At 46.6% G+C, this 13,171-nt stretch overlaps 1 long non-coding RNA gene across 1 annotated transcript; it reads left to right on the top strand.

Moving 5' to 3' along the window:
• Positions 1-8,614: 8,614 nt before the first annotated feature.
• On the top strand, positions 8,615-11,177 carry LOC142462977 (uncharacterized). Its single transcript, XR_012787317.1, has 3 exons — positions 8,615-9,038; positions 10,235-10,360; positions 11,081-11,177. It is a non-coding gene; the product is annotated as an uncharacterized LOC142462977 (long non-coding RNA).
• Positions 11,178-13,171: the final 1,994 nt, after the last annotated feature.

The following is a 13,171-nucleotide window of genomic DNA, read 5'->3' as shown; positions in this document are numbered from 1 at the left end:
TAGGATATCGAGTTCGAATATTCCTTACATATATTTTACTTATCTAGTAGGTATGGAGTCTCCTTGAACATTCGGTCTTTAAACTGCTGTTGCAAGGAGTATTCTCCATCTATGTATAAACCTTTTAGGTTACCCCACCATTAGTAAGCTTAAAAAAGATTATCAACATCTTGAGTTTATAACGTACTGATTAATTTTGTTTTGTCACAATTTTTTTCAGACACATTCAACCATCATAGCTGGCTATATGGGCTCTTTTGAATACATAAGAGTAATTGTACTAAGAGTTGTGGTTTCTAATGATTTTTTTAATTAGTTTTTAAGTATGTTAATGATTTATTTAATTGTGTAAATAGAATCTATTAAAGGTTAATAAACATATGTATTTTTCTAATGCTTTTTTAATATATTTTTAATTTTTGTTTTTATAGATATATTTTTAATAGGAAATGTGATGATCTGAGTCAAAGGTTATTAGAGTTTTTTTATTATGTGTTAAAATCAGTAATAATTAATCTATATGTCTAAGAGAGGTAATTTAAAGTGTCCTTTTTATTAAGTATAAGATCAATGAAAAAGCTATACATAGTTTTGGATATCACTGAGGTGGTGTCAGCCAAATGTATTTAAAGCTACACACCGAAGTTAATGATCAAGGGGCCTATATTGTCATTATGCATTTTAAGCTGTATATGAGCAGTCTTATGATGAAGGCAGTATTATGTTCAAATACATTTAATATATTTTTAATTATGTATAAGCGCGACCTAGAAGCGCCAAATGTTTACATTTTGAGAGTCTCCGAGAATACTGATTAAGACAATGACACAGCATGAAGGGAGTGATTCAGGGATGAGATTTGATTGGCTGGCGCCTGCCTATATATAGCCATGAGCCAAGCCAGACTTTTCTACGGAGCCTGAGGAAGCCCAATGGGCGAAACGCGTTGCTACAATCCCTGAACACTTTTGGAACTTTGCAGCCACCGTCAGGAGCAGGAAATAGGAGCGCAGCACAGCACCCGGACGCGGAGAGTTAGCTGCGCACCTGAGCACCCTGCAGGATCCTTCCTGAGAGACTGGCTGACTGTATTTGTATCTAGCTTTTATGTCTTTTGACTAAGAGTTTTTTAACCGTTTTTCTGTGGTTTAGTGTATCGCTAGTTTTTCATTTCAATAAAGCCTACGATTACTTTACCCTATCATCCATTGTGTTCTCAAAAGCACTCTGAGTGATTCCCACCCAGCTGAAGTGTATGTGGAGCCACAAAGGAGGAGGAAAAAGGAACCAATCCCATTGTATGCTCACACATGGCCGTGTGAGTTTTTCTTATTGCCCTGAATTCCCTTCACCCACCGCCAAATTTCTCCCCACTATTACAGGAATACTCTGTGATAGCTTGGCAGTGAAGTAAAGACACTTCCCTCCCGAGGACACTCACATTTGCCCGTGTGAGTGGAGGCAGTCTTTTCTGCATTTGATTTAGTGAAATTGTCTGCATGAGTTAACATATATTTCACTCACCTTGTCCCTCACCTATTTGTCTTGTACTCTTTTTTACATTCTGAGGACAACATTCTGAGAAAACGTCGGTGAGTTGGCCCAGCTGTATTCTTTGGAGAAGCTTCCCTCTGGATCAGCAGAGAAGAGAATATCCGAAGAAGGAAAAAGACAGAAGGAGCAAAGTAAAGTAAATCAAAGTAAAGAAACCTTGATGTGAGACCATTTACACAAGGCCGTGTAAGTGTTAATTATATTATATATCCTTCACTTCACTACATACAACAGTCTCGAACTTAAAGCATCTTATTATTTAAATATTTGTACTGTCCCTGTTTTCTTGTTTTCCGTATTGTTTAAGGATCCTTGGATAGGTCCTTTTTGGGGGGTTTTGAGCTTCAGGAAGAGAATCGGAAGTGGATGGGAACCTTATTAACTACATAAGGTGGACTTGTTCTAATTTAGAATTTTTATTATCCATTTATTGCTTAATTCTAAACGGTAGCGCCGGGGCTTTTCTTAAAACCATTGCCCCCCTCCCAGTCTGTGTGTGTGACTGGCCGCCTCCCAGTCTGTGTGTGTGTGACTGCTCCCCCTCCCAGTCTGTGCGTGTGTGACTGCCCCCCCTCCCAGTCTGTGTGTGGGTGACTGCCCCCCCTCCCAGTCTGTGTGTGTGACTGCCTCCCCTCCCAGTGTGTGTGTGACTGCCCCCCTCCCAGTGTGTGTGTGACTGCACCCCTCCCAGTGTGTGTATGACTGCCCCCCTCCCAGTGTGTGTGTGTGTGACTGCCCCCCCTCCCAGTGTGTGTGTGACTGCCCCCCTCCCAGTGTGTGTATGACTGCCCCCCTCCCAGTGTGTGTGTGTGTGTGACTGCCCCCCCTCCCAGTGTGTGTGTGACTGCCCCCCTCCCAGTGTGTGTGTGTGTGTGTGTGTGTGTGTGTGTGTGTGTGTGTGTGTGTGTGTGTGTGTGTGTGTGTGTGTGTGTGTGTGTGTGTGTGTGTGTGTGTGTGACTGCCCCCCCTCCCAGTGTGTGTGACTGCCCCCCCTCCCAGTGTGTGTGTGACTTCCCCCCCACCCAGTGTGTGTGTGACTGCCCCCCTCCCAGTGTGTGTGTGTGTGTGTGTGTGTGTGTGTGACTGCCCCCCCCTCCCAGTGTGTGTGTGTGACTGCCCCCCCTCCCAGTCTGTGTGTGTGTGACTGCCCCCCTCCCAGTGTGTGTGTGACTGCCCCCCCTCCCAGTGTGTGTGTGACTGCCCCCCCCACCCAGTGTGTGTGTGACTGGCGCCCTCCCAGTGTATGTGTGTGTGACTGCCCCCTCCCAGTGTGTGTGTGACTGCCCCCCTCCCAGTGTGTGTGTGTGTGTGTGTGTGTGTGTGACTGCCCCCCATCCCAGTGTGTGTGTGTGACTGCCCCCTCCCAGTGTGTGTGTGTGACTGCCCCCCCTCCCAGTGTGTGTGTGACTGCCCCCCCTCCCAGTGTGTGTGTGTGTGTGTGACTGCCCCCTCCCAGTCTGTGTGTGTGTGACTGCCCCCTCCCAGTCTGTGTGTGTGTGACTGGCGCCCTCCCAGTGTATGTGTGTGTGACTGCCCCCCCTCCCAGTCTGTGTGTGTGTGACTGCCCCCCATCCCATTGTGTGTGTGTGACTGCCCCCTCCCAGTGTGTGTGTGTGTGTGTGTGTGTGTGTGTGTGTGTGTGACTGCCCCCCTTCCAGTGTGTGTGTGTGTAACTGCCCTCCCTCCCAGTCTGTGTTTGTGTGTGTGACTGCCCCCCTCCCAGTCTGTGTTTGTGTGTGTGACTGCCCCCCTCCCAGTCTGTGTGTGTGTGTGTGACTGCCCCCCTCCCAGTGTGTGTGTGACTACCCCCTCCCAGTCTGTGTGTGTGTGACTGCCCCCCCTCCCAGTCTGTGTGTGTGTGACTGCCCCTCCCTCCCAGTGTGTGTGTGTGACTGCCCCCCTCCCAGTGTGTGTGTGTGTGACTGCCCTCCCTCCCAGTCTGTGTTTGTGTGTGTGACTGCCCCCCTCCCAGTCTGTGTTTGTGTGTGTGACTGCCCCCCCTCCCAGTCTCTGTGTGTGTGTGACTGCCCCCCTCCCAGTGTGTGTGTGACTACCCCCTCCCAGTCTGTGTGTGTGTGACTGCCCCCCCTCCCAGTCTGTGTTTGTGTGTGTGACTGCCCCCCTCCCTGTCTGTGTTTGTGTGTGTGACTGCCCCCCCTCCCAGTCTGTGTGTGTGTGTGACTGCCCCTCTCCCAGTCTGTGTGTGTGTGACTGCCCCCTCCCAGTCTGTGTGTCTGTGTGTGTGTCTGTCTGCCCCCTCCCACTGTGTGATGCCCCTCACCCAGTGTGTGTAAGTGCCCCCTCCAAGTCTGTGTGTGTGTGTGTGTGTGTCTGCCCCCCTCCCATTCTGTGTGTGTGTGTGTCTGCCCCCCTCCCATTCTGTGTGTGTGTGTGTGTGTGTGTCTGCCCCCCTCCCATTCTGTGTTTGTGTGTGACTGCCCCCCCCCCCAGTGTGTGTGTGACTACCCCCTCCCTGTGTCTGTGTGTATCAGTGACAGAATGTATACAGACACCAACCCACTCACCCACGTGTCAGGCAGTCTAACGTGTCAGGCAGTCAACCCACCCACGTGTCAGTCACCCACCCACAAGTCAGTCAGTCACCCACCCACGTGTCAGGCAGTCAGTCACCCACCCACGTGTCAGGCAGTCAACCCAAGTGTCAGGCAGTCACCCACCCAAGTGTCAGGCAGTCTCCCACCCACCCAAGTTTCAGGCAGTCTCCCACCCACCCAAGTGTCAGGCAGTCTCCCACCCACCCAAGTGTCAGGCAGTCAAAGTGTCAGGCAGTCAAGTGTCAGGCAGTCTCCCACCCACCCAAGTGTCAGACAGTCTCCAAACCAAAAAAGTGTCAGGCAGTCTCCAAACCAACCCACCTACCCACCCAAGTGTCAGGCAGTCTCCCAACCAACCCACCCACCCAAGTGTCAGGCAGTCTCCCAACCAACCCACCCACCCAAGTGTCAGGCAGACTCCCATAACCCACCCACCCACCCACCCAAGTGTCAGGCAGTCTCCCATAACCCACCCACCCGTCAGGCAGTCTCCCATACCCACCAACCCAAGTGTCAGGCAGTCTCCCATAAAGTACCCACCCACCCAAGTTTCAGGCAGTCTCCCATAACCCACCCACCCAAGTGTCAGACAATCTCCCATAACCCACCCACCCTAGTGTCAGGCAGTCTCCCATAACCTACCCACCCACCCAAGTGTCAGGCAGTCTCCCATAACCCACCCACCCACCAAAGTGTCAGGCAGTCTCCCACCCACCCAAGTTTCAGGCAGTCTCCCACCCACCCAAGTGTCAGGCAGTCTCCCACCCACCCAAGTGTCAGGCAGTCAAAGTGTCAGGCAGTCAAAGTGTCAGGCAGTCAAGTGTCAGGCAGTCTCCCACCCACCCAAGTGTGAGACAGTCTCCAAACCAAAAAAAGTGTCAGGCAGTCTCCAAACCAACCCACCTACCCACCCAAGTGTCAGGCAGTCTCCCAACCAACCCACCCACCCAAGTGTCAGGCAGTCTCCCAACCAACCCACCCACCCAAGTGTCAGGCAGTCTCCCAACCAACCCACCCACCCAAGTGTCAGGCAGTCTCCCATAAAGTACCCACCCACCCAAGTTTCAGGCAGTCTCCCATAACCCACCCACCCAAGTGTCAGACAATCTCCCATAACCCACCCACCCTAGTGTCAGGCAGTCTCCCATAACCTACCCACCCACCCAAGTGTCAGGCAGTCTCCCATAACCCACCCACCCACCAAAGTGTCAAGCAGTCTCCCATAACCCACCCACCCAAGTGTCAGGCAGTCTCCCACCCACCCACCGAAGTGTCAGGCAGTCTAAGGCAGTCTGTCACCCATCCACCCACCCACCCAAGTGCCAGGCAGTCTGTCTGTCTCTCTCTCTCCCTCTATCTCTCCCTGTCTCTCTCGGTCTCTCTCTCTCTCTCTCAGTCTCTGTTCTCTCTCTCTCGGTCCCTGTTCTCTCTGTTCTGTCTCATCTGTCATCTGTCTCTCATCTGTTTGTTCCTCTGTCATCTGTCGCTCATCTGTCATCTGTTTGTTCCTCTGTCTCTCTGTCTGTCTCTGTCTCTCTGCTCAGTCCTCCTGTCTCTGTTCTGTCCTCCTGTCTCTCTGTTCTGTCCTCCTGTCTCTCTGTTCTGTGCTCCTGTCTCTCTGTCACTGTCTCTCTCTCTGTCACTGACTGTCTCTCTCTCACTGTCTCTCTGTCACTGACTGTCTCTCTCTCACTGTCTCTCTGTCACTGACTGTCTCTCTCTCACTGACTGTCTCTCACTGTCTCTCTCTCACTGACTGTCTCTCTCTCACTGTCTCTCTGTCACTGACTGTCTCTCTCTCTGTCTTTCTCTCTCTGTGTCTGTCTCTGTCTCACTCACTCAGTCTGTCACCCACTCTCTCTGTCTTATCTTAACTGCCGTATACCGACACCAAAATAACCTATTCTGCTTTCTTCCAGATCTGACTTAAGTTTCACACGGGAGACATCGGAAGACAGGTAGGGAACACCTCCCCTCCAGTATAGTACCTTGAGGGGCTGAGGATCAGGTAAGATCCCAGGCGGAATTGCTGCTTTAGAAATTGTGAAGAGGGGGCATCCAGACACTGGTTAAGGGGTTCAGAAGTCATTCACATCTGGCTTTTTTTTTGTTCGATTTAGTGAGGTCATCACACACACACACACACACACACACACACACACACACACACACACACACACACACACACACACACACACACACACACACACACACACACACACACACACACACACACACACACACACACACACACACACACACACACGGACTAATGGTAGTAAAGTATAAGTGTAATACAATAAATAAACTGTTAATGTAAAAAAAAAATATATATAATTGTGTCCCCCGGTTTTTCATTTTCAAAATCTGGTCACCCTAAGAATAGATATGACATGGCCTTCTCCTGCTGGCTTTGTTTTATTTCCCCTTCTGTTATCAATATTATGTATGTCCGGCTACAGGATAGTATACATAGACAGAGGATGAGACACGCAATCAATATCAAGGGTAATAGAGGTGGGGTACTTAGCTACCGGTGCGCTGGTCCTGGGGAGCTCCTGTAGTCCCAAATGTTCCAGTACAATGAAGAAGAAGCAGGCACACGGTCTTACTCAAAAGGAGGTTTAATATGCCATAAAGTCCAAGCTGTCTTGGAGGACTGCAGCCACAGCCACACATGGGGGAGTGTTCAGTCTGGGGAGAGGTGTGGCTGTGGCTGCAGTCCTCCAAGACAGCTCTATGCTGTATTGCCAGGGATTTAGACCTAGACGTCTGACGTCACTAGGGGGCGCCATATGGTAGCTCTGACGTCATCAGGTGGGCGTCAACATCCTGGTTATGTGGCAGAATGGGGAGGGGTGAGTATCAGGGGGGTGGTATGTATTGTGACTGTTTTCTTGTGTTTGGTAGCCTTCACCTTGAGAAAGGCAGTATTTGACTGCCGAAACGTTGGACTTTATGGCATATTAAACCTCCTTTTGAGTAAGACCGTGTGCCTACTTCTTCTTCTTTGTACTGGAACATTTGGGACTACAGGAGCTCCCCAGGACCAGCGCACCGGCAGCTAAGTACCCCACCTCTATTACCCTTGATATTGAGTACGTGTCTCATCCTCTGTCTATGTATACTATCCTGCATTGAGCACAGCACCTACAGCTAAGTCTTAGGACTGCCTTTTGCTGTTTACCTTATCATAGGACTCTGTGATATCGGTGACAGAGTTTGAATTACTCTGTATACCTGTTATATTACTGGCCCTTGGGCACATTCTTTGCATCATTTCTTTAAGTGTGAAGCCTTTTTTTTGGACTGTTACTTCTATATCCTGCACCTTTACACTGCCCAGCAGCAGTTTATACATCGCACGTGTGTATTGTGTATACATGGAGAATTTGTGCAACTTGTCTCTAGGTCTGACACAAAGAGCTGACACTCTAACTATCACGGAACAGGAGAGTAATAGGATTCTCTTTAAAACCTCACCAGAGGAAGCATTTGGGTCTGATAGGCCACAAGACCATTTGCAGGAGCTGGAAAGGCTCAAAAAGAAGGAAATTGAGCTGTTCGCTCCTCGGTAGCACGTTATCTGAATATTACAGGCAGAGATTACTACCTCGTGGATTCCGCATCAACAACAGACCCACAATTGGTGCAGATAAGCCTGCTTCCTGTGAGAGGTGGTGCCAGGTCCTTAAAGCTGCAGTTCAGTCAATATCCTGCATGTGTGTTTTTTTTTAATAAATCAGTTCTGTAGTAAGAAAAAATACTTTTAGCATTTTCTGTTTTTAAAAAAACAACTTTGAAAGACCAATTTTCTTGTATTCTATTTTAACAGCCATTTGCTAAGGCACTGCCCCTTCATGTCCTGTCACAAGCCCTGGCACACCCCTTTGTCAGCCCTGCCCTCCCTCTAGCACATGTCAGTGCAGGAGTGCTCATGAATATTCATGAGCTTCCACAGAGAGACAGAAGCAGAAGAAAAACAGATCCCTTCACTAATTATGTCACCAAATTTCGCCTATCAATACATGGAGAACGAATTGACCTGCAGCTATACAGTTCTTTAGGTAATTAGAGATTGCACACATGAAACTATTGAAGTAAAAAAAAAAATTAAAAAAAAAATAAAAGACTGAACTGCAGCTTTAATAGGGCCTCTTTGGACTTGAATATTTTGGTTATTGAGGAGGTGGGGGAACAACTTAGCCACACAAGGAAGGATATACTCAAAGTGGAAATCCTCATTGAACAGTCTAGCGCTGGTACGGACGTTGTACAATCATTGGATAGTCTTAAGACCAAGCTAGAAAAAATTAAAAGTGATCTTATTCACTTTAAGAAATTGAAATTCAAAAAAGTTGTTAATGACTATAAAGATGGAAGAGTATACCCGTGGCTGAAGCAAGACCCCAAACAACGCAAGAACCAAAGAGGGAGAGCACCCCAGGGAGTCCAAGAAGCCCACACCAGTGACTCTGAAGCCCATTCCTCAACAGAACGTCAGAGAGGCCAAAGTTCGGCCCCTTTTTTAGGCCAATCCAAGGACAGGGAGAAAGGAAAAGGAAATTTAGACGCGGAGGCCAGGGGAAAGGGAAGATCACCCTATCCCCTACGTACAACGGAGCAGAAATGAGTATGGACACCGTGGTTGTTAATCTGTCTGATTACACTCTTAATCAATGTGAAATGTCTGTCTTAGCTAGGGGGCCCTCATATGTACCTACTACATTGTTTAATGATTTTGATTTGGAGGTTGACCTATTTAAATTCGAACGTGTATTAAACCTTAAATCATTTTTTTCTAACAGGTCTACAGAATCGGTGCATTCCAATATCCAACCAGGGACAGGTAATCCTCCTATGAACAACAAGAGACAGTTAATTTGGCCACTGACCAGCAAGGGACAGATAATTCGGCTTCTTATCAAGGTACCAAAATGTGCAAGCTCAAATCCACTTTTGTCCTGCCATTTAAAAATCAATCAGTCAGCACATATATACGACTGGTTAAGGCGGACATTGCAAGGTACAAAACAAACAAACATAGGGCTACATACAATATGTCTGTTCAGGAAAAGGAAGCATTAAAAATGTTGACTAATAATAATGACATTATTATTAAGCGTGCGGACAAGGGGGGTGCCCTAGTAGTGCAGAATTACTCAGATTATAAGGCTGAAGCCATCAGACAACTGAGTGACATTAACTGCTACATTAAATTGGATAGGGACCCTACCTTTAACTATGCGAGAGAAATTAAGGAAATTATCCAAATGGGGGTTAATAACCGGTGGATAACAGAGCCTGGATCTGAGTTTCTAACTATGTTGCATCCTAAATGCCCTATTTTCTATACCTTGCCCAAAATACACAAGAATTTAAACAATCCCCCGGGGCGGCCTATTATAGCTGCTATTAATTCATTAAATCAACCCCTTGCAAAATTTGTAGACACATTTCTACAACCTATAGCACAGACAGCCAAGTCATACATCAAAGACACGTTTGATTTCCTTGACAAATTAAAAAACTCACCTGGTGATGGGACTAATCATATTCTGGTTAGTTTAGATGTGTCTAGCCTTTATACAATAATCCCCATGTTGAAGGTCTTGAGATAATCAAGGCCGCCCTCATTCGCCATTATAGTGATACTGTTCCAATTGAATACATTATGCTCATTTTACATTTCATTCTCTATAAAAATTATTTTAGATTTGAAAGTGATTTCTTCCTGCAGATTAAGGGGATAGCAATGGGCAGTAATATGGCCCCTGCTTACGCAAACATATACATGACACATTTCGAAGAGCAGTACATCAACAAATCAGACTTTTTTGTGCATATTAAAAGCTATTACAGATATATTGATGATGTTTTTCATATGGACAGGTACGGAGGATCAGCTGTTATCTTTTTTTGAGTATCTTAATGGTTTCCATTCACCGGTCCGCCTCACTAATACATGGAGTACACAGCAACTCTCTTTTTTAGATGTCCTCATTACACAGACTAATGGGGAGTTACATACTGATCTTTTTAGAAAGGATACAGACAGAAATGCCATTTTAAGGGCAGATAGCCATCATCTTCCTTCTCTTATTGATGCATTACCTTTTTCACAGAAAGTCCGGGTCTGCAAAATCACGAGCAGGAAGGATCATATTGAACCAGCTATTGGAGAACTACGTAGTAGATTCCTGGCTAGGGGATATCCTCCTGCTGTGTTAGACCGGGCACTGGATAAAGAGGTAAGTGCTACCAAAAATAAGAAGGAGGACAGGCTTGTATTTACCACTACATACAGTCAAGCTGGTGGTTTTATTAAATCTACCATTCTTAAACACTGGCATATTCTGCAAAATGATGATATATTATCTGAAAGTTGCTGTGTACCACCAATGGTGGCATTCAAAAGAGGGAGGAATCTGGCGGATAGCCTGATACATGCAGATAATGAGGGTAACTACAGAACTCCTCATTTTCTGGAGGGTGGCAGACCGGGTAACTTTAGATGCATGAGCTGCTCGGTCTGTAACAGTCTGACTACCGGTAGTCAATTCAGTCACCCCCACAGTGGGAGGATCATAAAAATGAAAAATAGAATCACATGTAGATCTGAATATGTAGTGTACGTAATAAAGTGTCCATGTGATCTTCTTTATGTGGGTAAGACCATAAGAATGTTAAAAACAAGGTTCATTGAACATAAAAGTGTAATTCGAAAAGGTACGGATCCCTCTATTCTTGTGCAACACTGTGTGGAACACAATCATAATGTTGCCTCTTTACGCATCATGGGTATTGAGACAGTAGCACCTAGACAAGGCACTCCAGATAGGGAGACTTTCTTATTGAGACGTGAAGCATTCTGGATACATGCTTTAAATACCAGCAACGGTATGGGTCTTAATGAGCAACAGAATTTAAAATGCTTCCTTTATAGAAGGTAATTTTTTGTCTTTCTACAGGCATATTTGATCTTGCACCATCCATGGACTCTGCACTTACCTATTGGGAAGATTATCCTTTTTGTGTGTTTTTTTTCCATTCCTTTTTTCCCCTCCCTCCCCTTTCCCCTCCCTCCCCCTTCCCCCCCCCCCCTGGTTGTGTGTACCCATTCCTGACCTAGCTATACACACTAGTATATTCTAAATACTGATGTACTGCATATTCTTATGTGGCATTTCACTGTAACTTTGTAGGATTCTACTGATGTCATCAGCAGTATACAGTCACATGTTTTTAATATTATATTGCTGTATTAGTTTTGTGCACATATTATTGCTTTATTAATATTTTGGTGTGTGGTTTATTTACACTTTCAGGGTGATTTATAGGAGTGTGTCACTCCTCCCTGCTCTGACACTGATCCCATGGTGACGAATACATCTTTGTCCAGCTCTGTGAGTACAGTCTTGATTGGTGCACACACCCCCTTTCCTCCCCCTGACTGCCGGGTCATGCTGACGTCATCATGGGGGAGTGTTCAGTCTGGGGAGAGGTGTGGCTGTGGCTGCAGTCCTCCAAGACAGCTCTATGCTGTATTGCCAGGGATTTAGACCTAGACGTCTGACGTCGCTAGGGGGCGCCATATGGTAGCTCTGACGTCATCAGGTGGGCGTCAGCATCCTGGTTATGTGGCAGAATGGGGAGGGGTGAGTATCAGGGGGTAGTATATATTGTGACTGTTTTCTTGTGTTTGGTAGCCTTCACCTTGAGATAGGCAGTATTTGACTGCCGAAACGTTGGACTTTATGGCATATTAAACCTCCTTTGAGTAAGACCGTGTGCCTGCTTCTTCTTCTTTGTCCGGCTGCAGGAAGGGTCAGGAGACAGGGAGGACAGAGGCAGGAGAACCCATCTGGCTCCGGCCTTGCCTGTCCCTACGAATACAAACATACAACCCCTCACTGAATAACATAGCCCTAATCCCATGTAATAATCCTGGGTGTAAACAAAATAATGGTTTTATGAATATTGTAATGGTTTATTAGGGACCTAGGAGGTGGCCAGTGGGGCTGTTATGTGTATTTTTGTTTATTGTGGGTAGCGGGGGTGGGTGAACGGGGTATTGGCCCCAAGGATGGGTGTTTAGACCTACCGGGTGAGGGGGTAGCGGGAGGGGTTAACCCCTTCATTACCTTAGCGGTATTAACCGCTATGTTAAAGAATAGGTTAAGTCATCCCGCAACCCCCTGGCAAGGCCTAAACACCCACCCAGGGCCAAATACACCCTTCACCCACCCTTGCTACCCACAATAAGCCTGGCACGGGTGTATAACCCCTTCATTGCCTTGGCGGTAATGAAGTTGCCTGTAAATGCATTTTTTATGCATCGGATTCATGCCGGGGGTCTCTGGTGCTTATATTAATGGATATCAGCTCTGGGACACATGCATGTTATTTTCATCGCAGCTTCACCCCACCTTCTTGCCAACTTTTGTGGCGGGACAATTTGGAGAAGAAACAGCAATTTTAAAGTGGCGATCAGCCGCAATAAGCTGATCAGGGCTTATAGAATTGAGTGTGTTTGAAAAACTGGCGATCAGTGCCGAAAAGTGGCTTATCACCGCGCGCCTGCCGATTTTATTTATTTATTTATTTTCCGGCAAAAAAAAAAACGGTTATTTTTGCTCTAATCGCCAGCTTCTCTGGGCTTACTGAATCGCTGTAGGCGATTACTGCATGAGGGCCTTAGGGAGGATTTGTTCCTGTAAAGTACACCTAGTTTGGCATACGATTTGGATGTCAGGGTATCAATGTGCAACCCAAATGTTAAATGGGATTTGAACTATATGCCCAGATATTTCAAACAAGTAACAGGATGGTATTAGAGCTGGTTTTTATCTGAAGCTCTGTCATTGGCAGCTTTAGCAATTCAGCTCTGGTCCCAAATACCATTGTTACAGTCTTGTCAGTGTTTAAAATCAGTTTGTTTTGGGAAATCCAGTTTCAAGTCTCAAAAAATCAGATTGAAGTATGTGTTCAAGGTCAGAGAGGCGAGGGCTGCGTGCATATAGGATAAGATCTAAGGCCTCTCACAATAACCCATTAGGAAT

The sequence above is a fragment of the Ascaphus truei genome, chromosome 11 (genome assembly GCF_040206685.1).
Source record: "Ascaphus truei isolate aAscTru1 chromosome 11, aAscTru1.hap1, whole genome shotgun sequence".
Classification (NCBI taxonomy): Eukaryota; Metazoa; Chordata; class Amphibia; order Anura; family Ascaphidae; genus Ascaphus; species Ascaphus truei.
This window is presented reverse-complemented; position numbering and strand designations above follow the sequence as displayed.